This window comes from Oncorhynchus masou, chromosome 6 (assembly GCF_036934945.1).
Source record: "Oncorhynchus masou masou isolate Uvic2021 chromosome 6, UVic_Omas_1.1, whole genome shotgun sequence".
NCBI classification, from domain to species: domain Eukaryota; kingdom Metazoa; phylum Chordata; class Actinopteri; order Salmoniformes; family Salmonidae; genus Oncorhynchus; species Oncorhynchus masou.
The window spans coordinates 14,687,691-14,710,210 of NC_088217.1; the positions used below are offsets into that span (position 1 = coordinate 14,687,691).

A 22,520-nucleotide genomic window follows, 5' to 3' on the forward strand; every position below is an offset into this window, starting at 1 on the left:
GCTCATAATGAACCCTCAACTGGCTCATAATGACACCTCAACTGGCTCATAATGACACCTCAACTGGCTCATAATGACACCTCAACTGGCTCATAATGACACCTCAACTGGCTCATAATGAACCCTCAACTGGCTCATAATGACACCTCAACTGGCTCATAATGACACCTGAACTGGCTCATAATGACACCTCAACTGGCTCATAATGACACCTCAACTGGCTCATAATGACACCTCAACTGGCTCATAATGACACCTCAACTGGCTCATAATGACACCTCAACTGGCTCATAATGAACCCTCAACTGGCTCATAATGACACCTCAACTGGCTCATAATGACACCTCAACTGGCTCATAATGACACCTCGACTGGCTCATAATGACACCTCAACTGGCTCATAATGAACCCTCAACTGGCTCATAATGAACCCTCAACTGGCTCATAATGAACCCTCAACTGGCTCATAATGACACCTCAACTGGCTCATAATGAACCCTCAACTGGCTCATAATGACACCTCAACTGGCTCATAATGAACCCTCAACTGGCTCATAATGACACCTCAACTGGCTCATAATGAACCCTCGACTAGCTCATAATGAACCCTGACTGGCTCATAATGAACCCTCAACTGGCTCATAATGACACCTCAACTGGCTCATAATGACACCTCAACTGGCTCATAATGAACCCTCAACTGGCTCATAATGAACCCTCTTCTGGCTCATAATGAACCCTCAACTGGCTCATAATGAACCCTCGACTGGCTCATAATGAACCCTCGACTGGCTCATAATGAACCCTCAACTGGCTCATAATGAACCCTCAACTGGCTCATAATGAACCCTCAACTGGCTCATAATGACACCTCATCTGGCTCATAATGACACCTCGACTGGCTCATAATGAACCCTCAACTGGCTCATAATGACACCTCAACTGGCTCATAATGACACCTCGACTGGCTCATAATGACACCTCAACTGGCTCATAATGAACCCTCAACTGGCTCATAATGAACCCCCGACTGGCTCATAATGACACCTCAACTGGCTCATAATGACACCTCAACTGGCTCATAATGAACCCTCGACTGGCTCATAATGACACCTCAACTGGCTCATAATGACACCTCAAATGGCTCATAATGACACCTCAACTGGCTCATAATGACACCTCAACTGGCTCATAAAGACACCTCGACAGGATCATAATGAACCCTCAACTGGCTCATAATGACACCTCAACTGGCTCATAATGAACCCTCGACTGGCTCATAATGAACCCTTGACTGGCTCATAATGAACCCTCGACTGGCTAATAATGACACCTCAACTGGCTCATAATGACACCTCAACTGGCTCATAATGACACCTCAACTGGCTCATAATGAACCCTCAACTGGCTCATAATGAACCCTCGACTGGCTCATAATGACACCTCAACTGGCTCATAAAGACACCTCGACTGGCTCATAATGAACCCTCGACTGGCTCATTATGAACCCTCAACTGGCTCATAATGAACCCTCAACTGGCTCATAAAGACACCTCAACTGGCTCATAATGAACCCTCGACTGGCTCATAATGACACCTCAACTGGCTCATAATGAACCCTCAACTGGCTCATAATGACACCTCGACTGGTTCATAAAGACACCTCGACTGGCTCATAATGACACCTCAACTGGCTCATAATGACAACTCAACTGGCTCATAATGAACCCTCAACTGGCTCATAATGACACCTCAACTGGCTCATAATGAACCCTCGACTGGCTCATAATGAACCCTCAACTGGCTCATAATGACACCTCAACTGGCTCATAATGAACCCTCAACTGGCTCATAATGAACCCTCGACTGGCTCATAATGATCCCTCAACTGGCTCATAATGACACCTCAACTGGCTCATAATGAACCTTCGACTGGCTCATAATGAACCCTCGACTGGCTCATAATGATCCCTCGACTGGCTCATAATGAACCCTCAACTGGCTCATAATGACACCTCAACTGGCTCATAATGACACCTCGACTGGCTCATAATGACACCTCAACTGGCTCATAATGAACCCTCGACTGGCTCATAATGAACCCTCGACTGGCTCATAATGAACCCTCGACTGGCTAATAATGACACCTCAACTGGCTCATAATGACACCTCAACTGGCTCATAATGACACCTCAACTGGCTCATAATGACACCTCAACTGGCTCATAATGACACCTCAACTGGCTCATAATGAACCCTCAACTGGCTCATAATGAACCCTCAACTGGCTCATAATGACACCTCAACTGGCTCATAATGAACCCTCAACTGGCTCATAATGACACCTCAACTGGCTCATAATGACACCTCAACTGGCTCATAATGACACCTCAACTGGCTCATAATGACACCTCAACTGGCTCATAATGACACCTCAACTGGCTCATAATGACACCTCAACTGGCTCATAATGACACCTCAACTGGCTCATAATGAACCCTCAACTGGCTCATAATGACACCTCAACTGGCTCATAATGAACCCTCAACTGGCTCATAATGAACCCTCAACTGGCTCATAATGACACCTCAACTGGCTCATAATGAACCCTCAACTGGCTCATAATGAACCCTCAACTGGCTCATAATGACACCTCAACTGGCTCATAATGAACCCTCAACTGGCTCATAATGAACCCTCGGCTCATAATGAACCCTCAACTGGCTCATAATGACACCTCAACTGGCTCATAATGAACCTCACTGGCTCATAATGAACCCTCGACTGGCTCATAATGAACCCTCGACTGGCTCATAATGAACCCTCAACTGGCTCATAATGACACCTCAACTGGCTCATAATGACACCTCGACTGGCTCATAATGACACCTCAACTGGCTCATAATGAACCCTCGACTGGCTCATAATGAACCCTCAACTGGCTCATAATGACACCTCAACTGGCTCATAATGAACCCTCGACTGGCTCATAATGAACCTCAACTGGCTCATAATGATCCCTCGACTGGCTCATAATGAACCCTCAACTGGCTCATAATGACACCTCAACTGGCTCATAATGACACCTCGACTGGCTCATAATGACACCTCAACTGGCTCATAATGAACCTCGACTGGCTCATAATGAACCCTCAACTGGCTCATAATGACACCTCAACTGGCTCATAATGACACCTCAACTGGCTCATAATGACACCTCAACTGGCTCATAATGAACCCTCACTGGCTCATAATGAACCCTCGACTGGCTCATAATGAACCCTCGACTGGCTAATAATGACACCTCAACTGGCTCATAATGACACCTCAACTGGCTCATAATGACACCTCAACTGGCTCATAATGACACCTCAACTGGCTCATAATGAACCTCAACTGGCTCATAATGAACCCGACTGGCTCATCCTCGACTGGCTCATAATGAACCCTCAACTGGCTCATAATGACACCTCAACTGGCTCATAATGAACCCTCGACTGGCTCATAATGATCCCTCGACTGGCTCATAATGAACCCTCAACTGGCTCATAATGACACCTTAACTGGCTAATAATGACACCTCAACTGGCTCATAATGACACCTCAACTGGCTCATAATGACACCTCGACTGGCTCATAATGAACCCTCGACTGGCTCATAATGAACCCTCGACTGGCTCATAATGAACCCTCGACTGGCGCATAATGACACCTCAACTGGCTCATAAAGACACCTCGACTGGACAATAATGATTATTTTAAAAATACAAGAAAGAATAAAAAATAAGCCCCTTTATGTGGAAAATTAGGATTTTTCAAAAAACCTTGAACTGGACTACATGTGATCCATGTGAATGGGTGTGATTGACTGGGTTTGGTGATCTACTGGATTACACTTGGGGATGGGGTTGAACCCCATGCACATCTCACTTCTGACCAATGCCCTAGGTAGGTGTCGAGTTACAGATGGCCAATCACAATCACACCATTGTGCTCACCTTGGACACAATGAAAACAAAGCTAACACATCATCAACCTTGAAACCCCCTACATACCATAACACAGAATAATGAACCAGGTGGAATTGAAAATACATTTTGAAACAGGATTACCATAAAAATGTAATATGCACAAATAGCGCAAATGAAAATCAACTAGACAGGGGCGTGGTCAGGCAGTCAAAATTAGTCTCAAACTTACTTCAATCAAGAGCATAGCAATCCACTTTTTGAGGTATATTGAGTGTTTCATTTATTTAAGCAGTTGGGGTCATCATGGCAGAACTGTGTAAGACTGGTCTCTTGATATAAAGGCTTCGTTCCAATGGCACCCTCTGCCCTATATAGTCCCTGGTCAAACGTAGTGCATTCAAGGGAATAGGGTGCCATTTGGAACACAGCCCAAGTCTGCGGATTCCATTAAATGTATTAAATCAGCTTGCATTATATAATGCGAGGCACATTTACAACCCTTTCGAGGGAAGTCCCAAAGGAAGGCAACAAAGGCTCTCTCTCCCTTCAAGGGAGTAGTCAAGCAATTCAGAAATAGCAAAACAATATTTTGTGCGTTGTTCTGTTCCGCCGACAAGGCAAAGCTCAATTTCCGAAAACTCAAGTGGAAAAAATGTCATGAGGTCATTGAGAGAGAATAAATGATTAAAAAAAGGAAAAGTTACAGAGATACCTGTTCTTTTGCTTGAGTGGCTTTGATGCTTTTTATAAATAATTATGTTGCCTGTATAATATTCAACCTTGAAGAATAATTATGACGTGTGGAATGTTAATGCACAAAATGCAAATGAAGGTGATCTATATAAACCCTGGATTGCTTCTGCTATGTATTGGCCAGTGAAAGGCTCTGAGCCACCGGTCGGCCATATTGGCACTCGCCAGAAGGAGAAATCCTCCAAGGAATAAATGGAATTCTACAATATTTCAAATAAATGTTTCAAAGACAAAATTACAAGTATTAAAGTAATTTTGTTGTTGTATTGGGGACAGTAACACTATAACTTTAAAAAATGACACTTTAAGCTAAATGTTTTTATATATTTTGTATACATTTTTGCATGTTTAGCTCACATCAATTATGCATTAATGTGTCTGTAATAGAATAAATGTGGGAAATACAAATGTAGACGTTTATAAATGCTTCTCTATAGCTTTCAATGAATTTTTTACAATGGTGGGGGAGTGGCAAGATGGAGGTGCCGTGGCTTCAAAACAGCGCACCAGGACACCATCAAGTATATATATAAATCATTGGAAAACACAAACAAATATCACAAACAAAATGATGAAAATAAATTCTTCAAAAACCTACTGTTTCATCAAAATGCACAGTAGGTTTTTACGGTCTACAACTGAACTGTCTCACCCTATCTACAGCTGAACCAGTTTTCCAAAGCACTGTACACTCATTTCAAGCCTTATGCTGTACAACACTGTTCTGCACTACCTTTCTCCACACATCCATAGCACTCTTGCCTCGCCAACACCCCTACATTTACATGGAAATGTGTCCAACAGTCTCTTCCCTCTCTTGTCAATAGGCCCCATAATTCTACATTCACTGCATCGGCTCTGCTGCTTATTTCTCATCCAGCAGCCATCACGGCCTGGCATTCAGGCGCAATGTTCTATTATCAATCTAATTGCACATTCCACCCTGACAAGAGCTCGTTAAGCCTTAATTACACACATGTTGTTTTCTACAAACATCTCCATTTGGGTTTCTTTTGTGTTGCAATTGTTCAGCAGGGACAGCCATTTGAGATCTCACCGATAGTGAGAGAGAGAGAGAGAGAGAGAGAGAGAGAGAGAGAGAGAGAGAGAGAGAGAGAGAGAGAGAGAGAGAGAGAGAGAGAGAGAAAGAGTGACAGTGAGAGAGCGTGAGAGTGAGAAAGAGTGAGAACTAGAGAGTGAGAGAGAGAGAAAGGGAGAGGGAGGGGAGAGAGAGCGAGAGAGAGATGGAGAGAGGGAGAAGGGGGGGACTGACAGAGATATGGAGATATGGAGATATGGAGAGAGAGAGAGAAAGAGAGATGGATAGATAGATAGATAGATAGATAGATAGATAGAGAGAGAAAGGGAGAGGGAGGGGAGAGAGAGAGAGCGAGAGAGAGAGTGAGAGAGAGAGAGAGAGAGAGAGAGAGAGAGAAAGAAAGAGAGAGAGAGAGAGAGAGGAGAGGAGAGAGAGAGAGAGAGAGAGAGAGAGGGGGGAGAAGGGGGAGACTGACAGAGATATGGAGAGAGAGAGAGTTGGCTGCCTGGAAGAACTAGGTCATGTATCGCGATAAACAAGGCACAGTTTCTAAAATAATATACCCATCCAGTGGATATAATACCAAACATGTGAGTGAATGTGGAGCTCATGTAATATTTACAGATCACTAATAGATAGATGGCAGGTATTTTCTCTTTCTTTCTAAAGCTAGGGCTTGCCGCTTTTCCTTTTCGCTCTGTCTCTCCTTTTCTTGCCGTTTGAATTTAAGAGAAAGCCGACTACATTAATACATCTGGCGGAGGGGGAGGTGTTGGGTCTCTCATCTCTCGCTCTCTTTCTATATCTCCCTCTATCCTCACTCTAATCTCTCTTTCTCTGTCTCTCTCTTTATATGCATCATCCATCTCTGCCTATCCTGGCTCTCCTCTCTCTTTCTATACATCTCTCCATCTCTCCATATCCCCTCTCCTCCAATGTCTCTCTCTCTCTCTCTCTCTCTCTCTCTCTGTCTCTCTCTCTTTCTCTTTCTCTCTCTATCCTTCTATATCTCCCTCTCTCTTGGATGCATGGTTTTGGCTGTGATGTGTTTTTTTCTCTCACACATTTGTTACATTTCAGCGAAGGAAAGTGGGCCTTTATCCAGAGTCTTTGAGGCATGAGCGATGATATTACTGAAGAGAGTCACACTTAGACTTCTTTAAAAAATCCAGCTGGTGATGTAAGGTCATTGAAGGGCTTGTTAGCCAGTCTAAAACACCAGCCTCTCTGTAGCCTACTGTGTTGGTGTTCAGATGTCTGGCTGGCTCTACTAGGGGGAATTGACTGGGAACACTTGTATGGCTCTTATGCTAGCTTCCGCTAGCTTCCACGAGCCAGTTTAATGTGTCTTACTGTGGCGTTGGGATCTCATTAAAGCACTGTGGTGCATTCTGTGTGATACAGACCTGGGTTCAATTACTATTCTAAATCTTTAAATTACTGTGAGCCTTTGCTCTAGCCTGTCTGGAGTGCTAGATGGGTGGGGTTTGCAGTTTTGGGATTATTTTATTGTTCCATTAAGAGAAGCAAGCTCAGAAAAAGTATATAAAATGATTGCACATAGTATTTGAACGTCTGGTGTGACGCAATGCTAAGCTACAGAAGCCAGTTCAGTATTATCCACATAACAGCCACTAAAACCTCCCCATTTTTGCCAAACCCCAAGAAAGCTCTGAGGAATTTTCTTAACCAATGAGACGTGTAGTGTTGACAACTACTGTTATAATGATGTCATGCGAAATACTGTCATCCCGTCATTGTTATGGTTACAGCATAATTATGTTATGATCTATAACAAGATTGTTTTGGTTCTACCGATTCGCATGGAGAGAGAATAAATAACTTCCCTCTGTTCATTTATTTACAGATAGTATCTGTTTGCATGTTTAGTAGTTTGTTTGTTTGTTTAGTTTACAATTTCTATTCTTAGCTCAATTACCACAGATTATCACTCATGCTGCAATTGGAAACAAATTGGATGTGCAATCTAAAATACATGGAGATAAACAAACACTACAATATTGAACAAATGACTCACTCTTATTATCGACACCAAATCTGGAAAACATTCATTATAACCACCACCTCCATTGAATCACCAGTGGGGTAAAGAAACACGCACATACACACACACAGGCACGCATGCACACACACACACACGCATGTACACGCATGCACACACACGCGAGTACACACACACATGCGCACCCACACACACAGATGCGCACACACACACAAACACACACTCTCTGTCTCACACACAAACACACACACTACGTATCGTATTCTTCCTGGGCGAGCTCTAATAGGCGGTCTCTTAGATATCCTGTATAGAACAGTGCTCATGCAATATTAATATGGCAGTCGGAGCACACTCCATCTCTCACTCTCTACATAATTGAATATGCAAGCTCTCCAAATCAACCAGGAAAAGAAAGAAGGAGAGGAAAAAAGAACCTGTCATCCCAGTTGGAGACATTGAGTACTTTACCTTATATCGTGTCAGAGTTGGAAAAGCTACAAGGACAACAACAACAACACCAGACAGTGGCTATGGTAACATACCCAGAACAGAGAATCAATGGCCATGCATGTTGCACACTGGGCTGCATTGTTTACTGTGTTGAGGCAGAGGCCCATTCAGAGTCCCAAATGGAGTGCTTAATATAAGACATTATTAATGATTTATACTTAAGTACAATTAAAACCAAATACTTTTAGACTTTTACTCAATTTTATTTCTATTTATTTATTTGTATTTATGTATTTATTGATTTATTTAACATAGGATAGTCAGTTAATTAAGAACAAATTGTTATATACATTAACGGCCTACCAGAAGGCAAAATACCTCCTGTGGGGACAAGGGCTGGGATTAAAAATACTAATGTAGAAAATAAATAATATATAACTACAGGACAAAACACATATCACGACAGAAAACAACACAACACCACATAAAGAGAGACCTAAGACAACATAGCAAGGCAGCAACACATGACAATACAGCATGGTAGCAACACAACATGACAACAACATGGTAGCAACAGAACATGGTAGAAGTACAAAACATGGTACAAACATTATTGGGCACAGACAACAGCACAAAGGGCAAGAAGGTAGAGACAACAATACACAATACACCACGCAAAGCAGCCACAACTGTCAGTAAGAGTGTCCATGATTGAGATAAAGAAGAGATTGAGATAAAACTGTCCAGTAGCTGCAGTGAACTGAAAAGAGGAGCAACCCAGGGATATGAGTGCTTTGGGGACCTTTAACATAATGTTACTGGCAGAACCGGTGTTGTATGTGGAGGATGAGGGCTGCAGTAGATATCTCAGATAGGGGGGAGTGAGGCCTAAGGGTTTTATAAATAAGCATCAACCAGTGGGTCTTGTGACGGGTATACAGAGATGACCAGTTTACAGAGGAGTATAGAGTGCAGGGATGTGTCCTATAAGGAGCATTGGTGGCAAATCTGATGGCCGAATGGTAAAGAACATCTAGCCGCTCGAGAGCACCCTTACCTGCTGATCTATAAATTATGTCTCCATAATCTAGCATGGGTAGGATTGTCATCTGAATCAGGGTTTGTTTGGCAGCTGGGGTGAAAGAGGAGCGATTAGTATTTTACTGGGTGACTTTCACTTTTACTTGAGTCATTTTCTTTTGAGGCATCTTTACTTTTACTCAAGTATGACAATTGAGTACTTTTTCCACCACTGGTAGTGAATAGGGTGCCATTTGGGACGAAGGCACATGCTGTGGAGGACCATAAAAGTACATCCCATGGCTACAACAGTACAGTCTCCGCTTCCATTAGATAAGGGTTGTTGGTCAATCTGACGAGCTAGTGGTCAAGACAGTGTGCTGTTCTACAGGTTTAAAGGGGATGTTCATTATTTTACGACTTTATGTTAAATGATTCCTCACCCTGAAATTAGACTACGTTCCAGGAGAATCTGTAATCCATGGTTTGTTTTTTCTTTAAGCAGCCACTATAAAAATTAGCCACTGCTAGCTACTTTCAAGGGGGAAGAACCATCTAACTATAAGTTATAAAATACTTAACTTCTCTTTCAAGACTTCTGTGTTGCAGTTTCTGTTCTCCCCCATCCATAACTGTGACTTAATCCAAATTCCTTATGATTCCTTCGATCATTTGACATTATTTAAGACACACTGTGAATAATTTGTGTTCAACCCAATTTTGTCCTATACATTAAGTAAGTACAGTATTTTCACAGTTTTCAAAGTTCAAAGTTATTTTGACTGTTGTTTCTGTTATTGTAGGTCTCTGTCATCCTCAGTGATTTTCTTTCAGGGGAAATCTAGGATTGGTACATATATTTTTGGGACATAAGCTTAATCCTAGTTGATTCCTAAAGAATATAAATGCCTATAAATAAATTCCTCATGAGCTTAGTTCAACTATTTTACAAAGTGAACACAACGAACCACCTTGGGTAACTAGTAGGTGACACTGCAGTATTGTGTGTCTCTAGTAAGGACAACAACAGGTCTTCACTAGTTCAAGGTCATGTCTCTAGTAAAGAAAACAACATGTCTTCACTAGGTGAAGGTCATGTCTCTAGTAAGGACAACAACAGGTTTTCGATAGGTGAAGGCCATGTCTCTAGTAAAGACAACAACATGTCTTCGCTAGGTGAAGGTCATGTCCTAGTAAGGATAGCAACAGGACTTCACTAGGTGAAGGGCATGTCTCTAGTAAGGACAACAACAGGTCTTCACTAGGTGAAGGGCATGTCTCTAGTAAGGACAACAACAGGTCTTCACTAGGTGAAGGTCATGTCTCTAGTAAGGACAACAACAGGTCTTCACTAGGTGAAGGTCATGTCTCTAGTAAGGACAACAACAGGTCTTCACTAGGTGAAGGTCATGTCTCTAGTAAGGTCAGCAACACAATCCAACACTAAGGTCATGCCCTCCTGATGAAGTCTTAAAAAAAAAAAAAGAATGACAGATTTATGATAAAAAATACTTAAAAATAAGAAAGGGGGATGGGGATGGGGTGGAGGAGGAGTAGGGGGATGGGGTGAAGGAGGAGTAGGGAGGTGGGGTGGAGCAGGAGTAGGGGGATGGGGTGGAGGAGGAGTAGGGGGATGGGGTGGAGGAGGAGTAGGGGGATGGGGTGGAGGAGGAGTAGGGGGATGGGGTGGAGGAGGAGTAGGGGGATGGGGTGGAGGAGGAGTAGGGGGATGGGGTGGAGGAGGAGTAGGGGGATGGGGTGGAGGAGGAGTAGGGGGATGGGGTGGAGGAGGAGTAGGGGGATGGGGTGGAGGAGGAGTAGAGGGATGGGGTGGAGGAGGAGTAGGGAGGTGGGGTGGAGGAGGAGTAGGGAGGTGGGGTGGAGGAGGAGTAGGGAGGACAACAACAGGTGGAGCAGGAGTAGGGAGGTGGGGTGGAGGAGGAGTAGGGAGGTGGGGTGGAGGAGGAGTAGGGAGGTGGGGTGGAGGAGGAGTAGGGAGGTGGGGTGGAGGAGGAGTAGGGGGAGGGGATGGGGTGGAGGAGGAGTAGGGGGATGGGGTGGAGGAGGAGTAGGGGGTGGGGTGGAGGAGGAGTAGGGGGATGGGGTGGAGGAGGAGTAGGGGGATGGGGTGGAGGAGGAGTAGGGGGATGGGGTGGAGGAGGAGTAGGGGGATGGGGTGGAGGAGGAGTAGGGGGATGGGGTGGAGGAGGAGTAGAGGGATGGGGTGGAGGAGGAGTAGGGAGGTGGGGTGGAGGAGGAGTAGGGAGGTGGGGTGGAGGAGGAGTAGGGAGGTGGGGTGGAGGAGGAGTAGGGAGGTGGGGTGGAGGAGGAGTAGGGAGGTGGGGTGGAGGAGGAGTAGGGAGGTGGGGTGGAGGAGGAGTAGGGAGGTGGGGTGGAGGAGGAGTAGGGAGTTGGGGTGGAGCAGGAGTAGGGGGATGGGGTGGAGGAGGAGTAGGGGGATGGGGTGGAGGAGGAGTAGGGGGATGGGGTGGAGGAGGAGTAGGGAGGTGGGGTGGAGGAGGAGTAGGGAGGTGGGGTGGAGGAGGAGTAGGGAGGTGGGGTGGAGCAGGAGTAGGGAGGTGGGGTGGAGCAGGAGTAGGGAGGTGGGGGGGCTCTGTGCACCTTGACAGGAAGGAGAAAGGGGAAGATCACGAGTGGAGTTGAGTGAGGTTATTTTGGCTGAAAGGGGTTGAGGGGGAGGGCGGAAGCTGTGCAGAACCTACTTTTAACTGAACCCCTGGTAGAGAGACATAGAGATATAGAGATAGAGAGGAGGGGAAATGAACATGGCTGCAAACTTACTGCAACCTGACAGTACTGCTTTTAACTCAGCACCTGATAAGTACAATGGAAAAACTTCTGGTTTCCTTCACACTGTTAAGTGGTTGCACTCTCCATGCAGATACAGTTTGGCAGCAATACCTCACAGGAAGAAGTAACAGACAAAAAGGCTCTTCCATTTGAATAACTCTACATGTGAATAAAAGTAAATGATGGAGTATCGTGGAATGCTTTCATAAAATCAGTTGTCTGTAGGCTATCGGCTGTCTGTAGGCTATCATCTGTCTGTAGGCTATCGGCTGTCTGTAGGCTTTCTGCTGTGTGTAGTAGCCTATTGTCTGTCTGTAGGCTATTGGCTGTCTGTAGCCTATCGTCTGTTGAATCTGTCTGTAGGCTCTTGTCTGTCTGTAGGCTATCGGCTGTCTGTAGGCTATCATCTGTCTGTAGGCTATCGTCTGTTGAATCTGTCTGTAGGCTCTTGGCTGTCTGTAGGCTATTATCTGTCTGTAGGTTTTCTGCTGTGTGTAGTAGCCTATTGTCTGTCTGTAGGCTATCATCTGTCTGTAGGCTTTCGGCTGTGTGTAGCCTATCGGCTGTCTGTAGGCTATCCGCTGTTGAATCTGTCTGTAGGCTCTTGTCTGTCTGTAGGCTATCATCTGTCTGTAGGCTTTCTGCTGTGTGTAGTAGCCTATTGTCTGTCTGTAGGCTATCATCTGTCTGTAGGCTTTCGGCTGTGTGTAGCCTATCGGCTGTCTGTAGGCTATCGGCTGTCTGTAGCCTATCGGCTGTCTGTGGCCTATCGGCTGTCTGTAGGCAATCGTCTGTTTGTAGGCTATTGGCTGTGTGTAGCCTATCGGCTGTCTGTAGGCTATCGGCTGTCTGTAGCCTATCGGCTGTCTGTATCCTATCGGCTGTCTGTAGGCTCTCGGATGTCTGTAGGCAATCGTCTGTCTGTAGGCTATTGGCTGTGTGTAGGCTATTGGCTGTCTGTAGGCTATTGGCTGTGTGTAGCCTATCGGCTGTCTGTAGGCTATCGGCTGTCTGTAGGCAATCGTCTGTCTGTAGGCTATTGGCTGTGTGTAGCCTATCGTCTGTCTGTAGGCTATTGGCTGTGTGTAGGCTATTGGCTGTGTGTAGGCTATTGGCTCTGTGTAGGCTATTGGCTGTGTGTAGGCTATTGGCTCTGTGTAGGCTATTGGCTGTGTGTAGCCTATCGGCTGTCTGTAGGCAATCGTCTGTCTGTAGGCAATCGTCTGTCTGTAGGCTATTGGCTGTGTGTAGCCTATCGGCTGTCTGTAGGCAATCGTCTGTCTGTAGGCTATTGGCTGTGTGTAGCCTATCGACTGTCTGTAGGCAATCGTCTGTCTGTAGGCTATTGGCTGTGTGTAGGCTATTGGCTGTGTGTAGGCTATTGGCTCTGTGTAGGCTATTGGCTGTGTGTAGGCTATTGGCTCTGTGTAGGCTATTGGCTGTGTGTAGCCTATCGGCTGTCTGTAGGCAATCGGCTGTGTGTAGGCTATTGGCTGTCTGTCTGTAGGCTATTGGCTGTGTGTAGGCTGTGTGTAGGCTATCGGCTGTCTGTAGGCAATCGTCTGTCTGTAGGCTATTGGCTGTGTGTAGGCTATTGGCTGTGTGTAGTATATTGGCTGTGTGTAGGCTATTGGCTGTCTGTAGGCTATTGGCTGTGTGTAGGCTATTGGCTGTCTGTAGGCAATCGTCTGTCTGTAGGCTATTGGCTGTGTGTAGGCTATTGGCTGTCTGTAGGCTATTGGCTCTGTGTAGGCTATTGGCTGTCTGTAGGCTATTGGCTCTGTGTAGGCTATTGGCTGTGTGTAGGCTATTGGCTGTGTGTAGGCTATTGGCTGTCTGTAGGCTATTGGCTCTGTGTAGGCTATCGGCTGTTGAAATCACCACTATTTGAACGTTTATGAAACGTTTCCTGTGTCCCTCACTCCCTTCCATTTTATAAATAACCTTGACGTGCAGATTTAGCATGTACAGTTTAATTCTAGCGACACAGAGTCGAATGAAAGTGGATATATATCTTTACTACCTACAGCCTCCCTGACAAGGAGCTCATTTGGATGATTTGTCCGTGGGCTCTCCGCAGAGCACCATTTACAATATTCACTTTAGATAACGTGTGGTTCTTGGCCCTGAAACCAGATGGGTTTCGTAGAAATGCTTTGTTAGCAGTCTTCCGCTTGATAAATTATTTAGGACATGTGGTTGGAAACATCAATAGAATCTCTATTGTAATTAAAAAAGGAGCCAACCAACAATATTGCACTGTTCCCCATTGAACCCTGAAGCAGGGCTGAGAGAGATAATTCAGAGAGAAAAGTTTGCATGGATTGAGTGTGGAAGACATATGAAATTAAAATCTCTCTTATCCATTGTTCTTATGTTAAATGGATAAAAGAAAGCAATTGACTTCGATTTTAATTATGATTTTTGTTGTATATAATGGGAAAGAGTCTCTTAGAAAGAGACATGAAGGTACCCATAAGCAATCATTACTGATGAAAAAACATCTAGTGTTTTGGAACTCTTCCTTTCTCAACCACAGTTCACCAGTCAGTTGTAGCTATAGAGCGAGGAACCACATTCCGTATGATTACACACTGAACAAAAATATAAACGCAACATGTCAGTGAGCTGAAATAAAAGATCCCAGAAATGTTCCATATGCACAAAATGCTTATTTCTCTCAAATGTTGTGCACAAAGTTGTTTACATCCCTGTTAGTATTTCTCCTTTACCAAAGATAATCCATCCACCTGACAGGTGTGGCATATCAAGAAGCTGATTAAACAGCATGATCATTACTCAGGTGTACCTTGTGCTGGAGACAATAAAAGGCCAATGTGCAGTTTTGTCACACAACACAATGCCACAGATTTTGAGGGAGTGTGTAATTGGCATGCTGACTGCAGGAATGTCCACCAGAGCTGTTGCCAGAGAATTGAATGCTAATTTCTCTACCATAAGCCGACCTCCAACGTCGTTTTAAAGAATTTGGCAGTATGTCCAACCGGCCTCACCACCACAGACAAAGTGTATAGCGTTGTGTGTGCGAGCGTTTTGCTGATGTCAACGTTGTGAACAGAGTGCACCATGGTGGTGGCGGGGTTATGGTATGGGCAGGCATAAGCTATCGACAATTAACACAATTGTATTTTATCGATGGCAATTTGAATGCACAGAGATACCGTGATGAGATCCTAAGGCCCATTGTCGGCCCATTCATCCACCTGCCATCACTTCAGCATGATAATGCACGGCCCCATGTCACAAGGATCTGTACACAATTCCTGGAAGCTGAAAATGTCCCAATTCTCCCATGCCCTGCGTACTCACCATTGAGCATGTTTTGGATGCTCTGGATTGACATGTTCGACAGCATGTTCCAGTTCCCGTAGCAACTTCCCACTGCCACACAAGCCACAATCAACAGCCTGATCAACTCTATGCAACGGATATGTTGTGCACTGCATGAGGTAAATGGTGGTCACGCCAGATACTGACTGGTTTTCTGATCCACGCCCCTACCTCATCCACACCTCTGGGGACGACATTACACCAAGAAACCATGATGAAAGCCCCCAACCTAAATAAATTGAAAGTGTCTTTCTTCTGGAACCAAGTTCCATCTTCCTCAGTACACAAACATGCACACAACAAAAACGATCCATACCACGCGGTGATGGGCCCAGTCAAGTCTTTGACACATTCACCAACTCCCCCGCTGAAAGATCAGCCACAACATGTTGGCAGCATTGTAACATGTTGTAATCAAGCCCTGGTCTCCAGAATGGAAACAGAAGAGGAATACCTGATGTGGTAGTCTCAGGTTGGACTACTCTAAATCATCTGGGCTCTGACACACACACACGCGCATGCACGCATGCACGCACGCACGCACGCACACACACACACACACACACACACACACACACACACACACACACACACACACACACACACACACACACACACACACACACACACACACACACACACACACACACACACACACACAGTGTAAGCTTTGCAGGTCCATCAACCCATTTAAAAACCAATAAACACCCTACAATAACCTGTGGATCATGAGAGAACCTTCATAAATCAGCAGAATGTTAATAACATATTTATTGACACGTAGTTTGAAGTGAGACACCTTCGAATATTCATAACACATCCATAAAGACTCTATATCGCATGACACTGTACTTAATTCATAGTCAGAGCCCTTTGGTCATATATAACACATACATAAAGACTCTATATTACATGACGCTGTACTTAATTCATAGTCAGAGCCCTTTGGTCATATATAACACATCCATAGTCAGGGCCTTTGGTCATATATAACACATCCATAAAGACTTAATGATGTGAACACTTAGTGAATTATCACTAACAGCTAAATCAAATAAAGATAAAGACATGTTTTTTTTCTTCCTTTAATGTGTACATTTTTAAAACAATACATATACATTAAGTATCAAAAAGTCCAGCAATGCAATGACATTGTACATTATACAGGGCTGTGAACAATACAGCTTGTCCCTGAGCTGGCGGACAATTGCTTCTTGCCTCTCTTCCTGCTGGAGGTACTGCATGTTGGTTCCAACCTTAAAGGTAACAACAAAGAAAGTTAGCAGGTCTGTTGGGAAATGGGTATTTCGCTAGGTGAAGGTCACGGTATTTCTGTGCTGCGCTAGAAACTCTAAATGGGAAGATGGGAAACTCCATGCAATTCGTATTAATACATCCCTCTTGCATTTATAAATCTCATGATGTGACTATGAGACATGGCTGTATCTAGGAGGATTTGCATTTAGCTGAGCCTGTTAGCTAGCAAAATTTCATCTAAGTAGCAATTGCTGTGAAGTCACCAAAATTACTTGAAATAACGATTAAGGTAACTACAGTATGTAATTTAGCTCAACACTTTACTACAAACTAATTTAAATTACAATAAATAAAGGTTAACTTACCTGTTTATTTGCTGTCCGGTGGCAGCACAAGTGGGCATTTGGTTTTCAAACTCATCACATGATCAGCGTCTTGTCAACAAAACTAAAAAAGTACTTCGGGGTCACAGTTTTTTTTCTTTCTTCAAAATAAAAGTGCCCCACTTAATAGTAGAAAAGTGTCAACAATAGCCATTCATGATATATTACAAATTATTTTCTAAACATTAACAGTGATTCGTATTTGTTCATATTTAAGTGACATTTGCATAAAATGTGGGTTTTAAATCATGTTCCAATGTCAAATAAATGGCCCCAATGTGAGTCACTGTATATGAATTACATTTTGGCTTAGAGCAAGAAAGTATGTAGGGAATACTCAGTAGTGTCTGTAGAATGTATATGGTGTCATTTCATGGGGCTCTGTATAATACAGTGTTGGTGGCCTTTAACTCCACCCATTCCAATGGCGGCCCAATCACATCACGTGCGCTTACTGCATTACAGAAAACCTGCTAACCAAACATCAGTCCAGGGCATGCTCACTGAATTAAAGAGCAACTGCACTCAAAAAAACTATGTTTCTTACATTTATCCCAGACCTCAAAAGTCATCCACTGATTTTTAAAGCATTGTCGGGAACAAAGAAAAACACATTTAGTTGTTTTTCTATTAAAAAAGTGTGAAAAATGGGCTAAACCAGAAAGAATGGGCTAAATGGGCTAAACCAGAAAGAATGGGCTAAATGGGCTAAACCAGAAAGAATGGGGTAAACCAGAAAAAATGGGCTAAACCAGAAAAAATTGGCTAAACCAGAAATAATGGGCTAAACCAGAAATAATGGGCTAAATGGGCTAAACCAGAAAAAATGGGCTAAACCAGAAAAAATGGGCTAAACCAGAAAGAATGGGCTAAACCAGAAAGAATGGGCTAAACCAGAAAGAATGGGGGAAACCAGAAAAAATGGGCTAAACCAGAAAAAATGGGGGAAACCAGAAAAAATGGGCTTAAACCGGAAAAAAATGGGGGAAATCCAAAACCTGGAAAAACAAAACTAAGAAAAAGTATTTTTTTTAACTACTGAAGTATGCACTTTTTTCCAGCAGATTTTAAAAGGCTCTACCAACATTTTTTTGCTCTGCATGACTGCATTTTAGGTCCAATATTAACTATGCATCCAAGAGGGAAAGAGGTTGAGCCATCTTAGAAATGAGTGAAATATAATATAATATATACAATTAAGCGGCCACTTTTATCCAAAGCAAGTTAGAGTCCTGAGTGAATACATTTTTTACATATGGGTGGTCGCAGGAATCAAACCCAATATCCTGGTATTGCAATGCTGTACCAAGATGCATGAGAGGCCTTTATTAAGCGGTGCTTATGCCACTCTTTATAAACCATAGGTTTATGTCATATTTGACATAATGGGTTATGTCACATTGACATTAGTGGTTACTGTATGTCACACAGTTATGCCACATTTATGAACCCTTTATAAAGCATGACATACGTTTATCAATGATTTGTAACACATTTATGTAGCGTTTATGAAAGCTTTATGAAGGATTTATACTGCCTTTATAAGCTGAACGTCATTTAAAGCAGGACCGAAGACAGATCCTAGAACTGATCTGAGCCCATAGTGGCTGAACTAGGATCAGGTCCCCACACCTATTCATTGTGATGAATTGAGAGGATTTTGTGATTACAGGCCCTGATGTCTCCATAGGGAGATGTAGAAAGTGTTTAGCACAGTACCATATCTTGTGGGGAACGTGTTTTCGTCAGTCACTTCATACGGAAACACAAGATGTAAGGGTGCTACCGGTTGAAGACCACAAAACCACCCAACTCGTCTCGTGGTGGCACGTCACTGGCATTTAATGGCCATCGGCGCTATAGGGTTGAACTGTATACTAACTGTGAGTAAGGGGGTGAGGTGTGGGGAGTAAGGGGGTGAGGTGTGGGGAGTAAGGGGGTGAGGTGTGGGGAGTAAGAGGGTGAGGTGTGGGGAGTAAGGGGGTGGGGGTAAGGGGAGCATCCTCTCACCCCAGCAGAGGGCAGTCTCTTCCCGTTGGGGTTGGGGCGCATGGGCAGGGAGCTATAAAGGCGAACGCCGCGGTCGTCTGATGCACCGTATCTGCTCTGTAGAGTAAGAGGGAGAGCGAGAGAGCGAGAGAGAGAGAGAGAAACTTTAGCTTCAGAACTTTCATCATGTTTTCACTCAACTAAATACTAATTGCATCACATACACACAAAAACGCTAGCGAACAAAAAATTAGGCATTGTCAATGGTAGAAACATGGAGGTCAGCAAAATTTAGTGATAAAGTAATTAAGATCTGAATAGACTGTCATCAAGTACAAACATCCACTTCTTACTGATGTCGACACATACACCGTGGTGTTTCCCCTACATTAATTTAGCAGCGGTGGGCCAACTCCCTTGCCCTATGTGTGAAAACACACTGCAGGAGAGTTGGCACTGCAGCTCTGGAGCCGGGGTACCTGGGAATCTAATGACTCACAACAAGACCCTTCCTGCCAGTGGAGCCTTTGGAGCGTTTGCCTCAGCGAGTTTTACACCGTGCTTCTCCTTCTTTCACACCACACAGATTTTCTCACTCCCTCTCTCTCTGTTTATCGCTCTCTCTCTCTCTGTTTATCTCTCCATCTTTCTCTCTGTTAATCTCTCTCTCTCTCCATCTCTCTTTGTTTATCTATCTCTCACCCACGAAAGGTTGCTGGTTCCAATCCGACGAGGTTAAAAATCTGTCTGTGCCCTTGAGCAAGGCTCTTAACCCTAACTGTTCCTGAAAGTCTCTGGATGAGAGTGTTGGCTAAATGACTCAAAAGTAAGTGTAAAAAAGGAGAGACACAGGGAGAGGAGAATAGGCAGACAGCGACTAAGTTAAGTTACATAGATCAGTGGTAACACACATGAAGATAATCATGCATAACTGGTGTAGTGGGTTGTTGAGTGGCTGGCAAATGGATATGTAGTGAGAAATCGGTATGCAATTGGGCTTGATATCTATTCTGTACAGTAGTCAGTGCGATGGGTTCACCCAAAATGATGCATACAGGTTTGTAATGAGTTGGAAGACTCCGATGTAGATTACCTTGTGAGAAAGAAAATAACACAGAGATATGGTCCAGACCATATGTCACATCATCTCTCTGTCAATCCTCTCTCTGTCATTCCTCTCTCTGTCATTCCTCTCTCTGTCACTCCTCTCCCTCTGTCACTCCTCTCTCTGTCACTCCTCTCTCTCTATCAATCCTCTCTCTGTCATTCCTCTCTCTGTCATTCCTCTCTCTGTCACTCCTCTCCCTCTGTCACTCCTATCTCTGTCACTCTCTCCCTCTGTCACTCCTATCTCTGTCACTCCCTCTCTGTCACTCCTCTCTCTCTGTCACTCCTCTCTCTGTCACTCCTCTCTCTGTCACTCCTCTCTCTCTGTCACTCCTCTCTCTCTGTCACTCCTCTTGCAGGTACAAACTATAAAACACAAACATAAATACATTCGTGCACGCCCCCACACACACACACACACACACACACACACACACACACACACACACACACACTCTTTCAAAAGCAGGGTTCCAGATTACTACGCAGCAAGGTATATTTAACAACGGGGTGAGAAAACGTCCCCGGACCAATCAGGGTTTGCTCTGCAACTCTTTTCTTGTCAGTCAGATGCTGCAAAGACTCACACAGAAAATACAAGAGAAAACGGCTGCATGTCAAATGGAACCCCGTTCCCTATACAGTGCTGCATGTCAAATGGAACCCCATTCCCTATACAGTGCTGCATGTCAAATGAAACCTTGTTCCCTATACAGTGCTGCATGTCAAATGGAACCCAGTTCCCTATACAGTGCTGCATGTCAAATGGAACCCCGTTCCCTAGACAGTGCTGCATGTCAAATGGAACCCCGTTCCCTATACAGTGCTGCATGTCAAATGAAACCTTGTTCCCTATACAGTGCTGCATGTCAAATGGAACCCAGTTCCCTATACAGTGCTGCATGTCAAATGGAACCCCATTCCCTATACAGTGCTGCATGTCAAATGGAACCCCGTTCCCTATACAGTGCTGCATGTCAAATGAAACCTTGTTCCCTATACAGTGCTGCATGTCAAATGAAACCCCATTCCCTATACAGTGCTGCATGTGAAATCGAACCCCATTCCCTATACAGTACTGCATGTCAAATGGAATCCCATTCCCTATACAGTGCTGCATGTCAAATGAAACCCTGTTCCCTATACAGTGCTGCATGTCAAATGGAACCCTGTTCCCTATACAGTGCTGCATGTCAAATGGAACCCCGTTCCCTATACAGTGCTGCATGCCAAATGAAACCTTGTTCCTTATACAGTGCTGCATGTCAAATGAAACCCCATTCCCTATACAGTGCTGCATGTCAAATGGAACCCCATTCCCTATACAGTGCTGCATGTCAAATGGAACCCCGTTCCCTATACAGTGCTGCATGCCAAATGAAACCTTGTTCCTTATACAGTGCTGCATGTCAAATGAAACCCCATTCCCTATACAGTGCTGCATGTCAAATGGAACCCCATTCCCTATACAGTGCTGCATGTCAAATGGAACCCCATTCCCTATACAGTGCTGCATGTCAAATGAAACCCCATTCCCTATACAGTGCTGCATGTCAAATGGAACCCAGTTCCCTATACAGTGCTGCATGTGAAATGGAACCCCGTTCCCTATACAGTCCTGCATGTCAAATGGAACCTTGTTCCCTATACAGTGCTGCATGTGAAATGGAACCCAGTTCCCTATACAGTGCTGCATGTGAAATGGAACCCCGTTCCCTATACAGTGCTGCATGTCAAATGAAACCCCATTCCCTATACAGTGCTGCATGTCAAATGGAACCCAGTTCCCTATACAGTGCTGCATGTCAAATGGAACCCCATTCCCTATACAGTGCTGCATGTCAAATGGAACCCCATTCCCTATACAGTGCTGCATGTCAAATGAAACCCCGTTCCCTATACAGTGCTGCATGTCAAATGGAACCCCATTCCCTATACAGTGCTGCATGTCAAATGAAACCCCATTCCCTATACAGTGCTGCATGTCAAATGGAACCTTGTTCCCTATACAGTGCTGCATGTGAAATGGAACCCAGTTCCCTATACAGTGCTGCATGTGAAATGGAACCCCGTTCCCTATACAGTGCTGCATGTCAAATGAAACCCCATTCCCTATACAGTGCTGCATGTCAAATGGAACCCAGTTCCCTATACAGTGCTGCATGTCAAATGGAACCTTGTTCCCTATACAGTGATGCATGTCAAATGGAACCCCGTTCCCTAAACAATGCTGCATGTGAAATGGAACCCCGTTCCCTATACAGTGCTGCATGCCAAATGGAACCCCGTTCCCTTTACAGTGCTGCATGTCAAATGGAACCCCATTCCCTATACAGTGCTGCATGTCAAATGAAACCCCGTTCCCT

The 22,520-nt window shown here is 44.3% G+C and overlaps 1 pseudogene; it reads right to left on the bottom strand.

The window, feature by feature from the left end:
- LOC135541392 (TOX high mobility group box family member 2-like) overlaps positions 1–22,520 on the bottom strand; it is a 208,677-nt pseudogene that overhangs the window by 127,888 nt on the left and 58,269 nt on the right.